This window comes from Lepeophtheirus salmonis, unplaced genomic scaffold (genome assembly GCF_016086655.4).
Source record: "Lepeophtheirus salmonis unplaced genomic scaffold, UVic_Lsal_1.4 unplaced_contig_8566_pilon, whole genome shotgun sequence".
NCBI lineage: Eukaryota > Metazoa > Arthropoda > Copepoda > Siphonostomatoida > Caligidae > Lepeophtheirus > Lepeophtheirus salmonis.
The window spans coordinates 3604-7971 of NW_027296419.1; the positions used below are offsets into that span (position 1 = coordinate 3604).

A 4368-nucleotide genomic window follows, 5' to 3' on the forward strand; every position below is an offset into this window, starting at 1 on the left:
TCCCTGTATCTGAGGCGCTCCAACTGCACAAATATACGATATATTTTAAGCATACTGTGCAAAAATCTTTGTCAGAGAATTCTGGGACAACCCATGCATGTAAATGATTAATAGTTTGAATGCATGCTCTTGGATTTTACCTATGTTTACAATGGAATGTATACCCACTTAGAGCGAGTCTTTTTGTTGGGCCGTTATTGAGGTATGGCTCTGTCATTAAGGGTATTAGACATTTTCAGAGTTAGCTGATTTGCAGTGTTGATATAAGAGTCGTTAATCATTTTGGTTTCTTTTGTTTGGGTTTATCCAATAATAGAGTTTTAGCAGCCAATTCGATGAATGAATATATGTATGACTACTTTTTGCCATAACGACTTTTTTAATAAACATTTGAATTTTTCTTAGGGTCTTTCACACCTGCTGCTTGATTCAGTAGATCTTCCCCTGGCTCATCTGACAATCCAGTAGGATGTTTCTCTAACACTTCCAGTTTCCTTGGCCATTGGTGTATCTTTACAATTATATGTATTAGTACTAGCATCAACACATACAGTTACAATTTCCTCCGTGAACTACTTGTACTATCATAAACAATGGTAGTTTTTGTGTCTTGATTAAACTTATCAACCCATGGTTCACGATTTCAATCTTGATCTGTCACCTTTTCCACACTATCCTCACTTTTTTGAGTTACGGGCGCGTTTCGAGGGTCTTGAAAGCACACTTTTTCTGCAGACCCCACTTTTAGGGTGCACTCAATAGCTTTCAGATCTTCAGATACTGCGTGATCCACATCAAAGTGTAGGACTTTTCCTAACTGTGTTTTTCAGATTTGGTCATTTCGGACCTTGCCTCCAACATGAATGGAGTTACATTGATATGCAATGATCTGAGCAAGTATCTCATTGCCAATGTTTCCAATGTAAGTTTGTACCTCCAAAGATAAATAATTCCAGACTCCTATTCTCTCTGCGTGCAATGTCTTCCCTCTAGCGAGAATCGTCTCCCGACATACGTAGATCCATTGCAGCTCTCGTAAATCTCTGCCCCTCCCATTTGTGAGGAAAGTTTGAAGGACTTTCTACTTTCATCAATGGGAACCTGCCAGTATCCTTTAACTGCGTCTAGTATAAAGAATTCGTTTGTACAATGTGGAATTGATTTTGTTATTTTACTCGGGGTTGGAAAAGGGTGATTTATTCGCTCAACATATATATTCTGTAGTTTAATACTATTATCACTTCGTCCTTGTTTTTCTTTGGTACAATATGCATAGCATTGGACCCTCGACATCTTCTATGATACCATGCTTTTCGATACGTTTCTTCCACAGTGATAACAGTTTTGAATTTTCGAACCCAATTTACTTTGGATTCCTATCCATCCTGAGATCCCATTCTCCTGCGCTAGCTCAAATTTTGTAAGTCTAGTTCTAAAGTCATCATAATGTGAATACAGAAAGTTCTTATGAATAATTCTTAAGTTGACCAATAAGTACCCACAACATAATTAATTCGTTAACATGATGAATTACTAAGCTACACCAATTACTTGTCTGTAACAAATATTAATTGATAGATTCACCATACCTTCACATTTTAATAATATTTGAAGTAAAAAGTTCTGAGCGTTTTTACGATTTATTTTGACAATAAAATTAACTTAGTTAGGATTATCCGATTTATCTCAATCATGCACTGTTTTGTTGGATAACATTTGTTTATGTTTAAGCAATTTCATTATTCCTTGATAAAGAAGTCATCGTTCCTACTGGTAAAAAAACTTGACCAGCTCATTTTCACAAGCTTTTCTTGAGGCCATTTTTGTACCATCAAGAAAATTTTAGCAAATACTAGAAAATGTGATAATCACTTGGTGCAAGATCTAGACTATACGGTGGCTGCAATAGAACCTCCTTTTGGGCGTGTCATTAAAGATGACTGTAACCTGGTGTTGTCTTGATGAAATACAACAAATATTTTTTGGCCAATTCGGGTCACTTCTGGTCAATCACCTATTTCAATCTGGTGAGTTGTTGACAACATAAGCGAGAATTGAGTGTTATGCCCGATGGGAGCAATTCATTGTGATGATTCCTCTGCAATACAACCAATCACAAAGCCTAACCTTTTCTGGATTTAATCTGGGTTTGACAATCGTTTGACCTGCTTCACCGTGGTTTGACTACAATCTTTTTTTGGGTATTGTTTTGGACTGTAGCCCATTTTCATCACTACAACCATACACTTCAAAAATAGATCGATTTTGTTACGTTCCAACAAAGAGTTGTAAACTTTAATCCGATCCAAATGGTTTTTTTGTGTCAATTCGTGTGGCTCCCATACATCTAGGTTTTTCTTACGACCATCTTAATGCAAATCGTTACAATACAAACGGCTTCCTGGCTCATTTTCAGTTCTCGACCAATGGAATAAGTGCTCACATACTAGTCCAACTCGAAGTTTCCATTACTTTATCGACTTTTCCTATGATTGGCCTACCAGGGCGTGCCTCATCTTCAACATCCATTACTAAAACATAATCCTTTGAACCACTGATTTGTTGTTGTATTAAATGGTATATTAAGCCCAAAAACAGTACTTTTTATTGCCACTTTCTCCGCTTTTTCATCTTGGTCGTAGTGATATTGAAGATTGTATCGAAATTTCTCTTTTTTTTACTTCCATTATGAAACGCTATAACACACAACTGTTCTCACCCAACACAAAACTATATATGAACTTTTTTTTTAATTGAACGCTTAACGTTTCAGTATACATGAACCTTTTATTATTTGTACAACATTTAAAAAAAATAACAATAATTAATGTGGGTTTTAGTGGCCGTGTGAAAATGCTACGGCATACCAATGCTACTCAATGTTAGTGAAGTGTGCCAGTAGGTAGGGTCGAAATATATATCACAAGGGTTGTTGGAATCGTTGTTAAGGAGTGAATCTGATTGGTTTAAAGATATTATAAAAATCTTGAATAAAAACGTGGGTACCCTAGCATCTTCCAAACGACTTCTACTCAGTATTGTCATGATCATCAACAAAGCCATTTTCCCTTACTGCTCTCTCACATGCATTTACGAAGAAAACATGCCTTTTTTTCATGGGTCTCGAACAAGAGAAGTACTCATGTGATAAAATATTATGATAAGCCTAGTTCCAATGGGTAGATGGCATTGTAATAGTGATATGTTGCATCAAATTTATTGTTATGCACGCATTATACTTCAGCATAGTGCTGTTAAAATCTTACGATAGATCAGCTATGTATTTTAGGAACTTTATTGGAGGACAAATTAATCAATGGCCTCATAGAATGGTCCCCTACACAATCAGTTCAGATTTCTCTTCATGTCAATGACAAATGATCTTGGATTCTATTAAGCACATTTTGGATCGAACATGTATCACATTTGTTGAAAGAACAAATGAAGAAAATTATGTAGATATCTTCAATGGTGGAGAGGGATGCTTCTCTAACCTTGGCTATAATCGTAGGAGAAAAATAAATGAACTTCATTTAAAGACCCTTGGCTGTGTGGTACGACGATTTTCGTTATGTAAAAATCAATTATTAGTATGTTTTTGATAGGTATTGGGCGTTATTACTCATGAATTGCTCCACATCCTTGGATTTGCTCATGAACAAACAATACCAAATCGAGACCATTATGTTAAAATTAACTGGGAAAATATAAAAAGTGAAACCTACAGTATCTTTTGGAGAGCTCTTGGGGATAATGAATCTGCTAGTATTCCATATTGTAGAAGTGAAAGCGTTGATCAATATGAGAATTGTTTATTCTATATTTAGAGCGTCAGCCTTTGGATTGGACTACGATTATGGATCCATTATGTACTATGGACTTACATAGTTAGTTTTCTTTTTAAAACTTTGGCCGATCTTTTGTAAGTTTATTTATTTACCTAGCTTTTCAACTAATGGTAAAAACACTATTACATTGAAAAGTCTACAACCGCTCAAATTCCCAACAGAAGTAGAATGACCAGTTTGGATTTTCAAAAAACCAAATTAGCATATGAATACCAATATGATACTCTAGCTTTTACTACAACTCCAGCACCTACACCTCCAGCACGTTCTACCACAACTCAAGCATCTTCAACGTCTAAATCATAAAGTTTTAGGACCAATAATGATTTTATTTCCTAACTTAATAAAGTTATATAATCTGCTTAAAGTTATATGTTACCCATTAATTATTCATACATGAGGATTATCTGATGAAATGCTCCAACCAAAAAATGAAATTTTCATTATTAAGAGTTTGCAAAATACCTGTAGCTTATGACATAGCTAATTATAGATGATACAATAAAACGTCATGAGCGTT

General features: G+C 35.2%; 1 pseudogene; it reads left to right on the plus strand.

Moving 5' to 3' along the window:
- Window positions 1-3278: 3278 nt before the first annotated feature.
- LOC139907558 (low choriolytic enzyme-like) lies at window positions 3279-4154 on the plus strand (annotated as a pseudogene).
- Window positions 4155-4368: the final 214 nt, after the last annotated feature.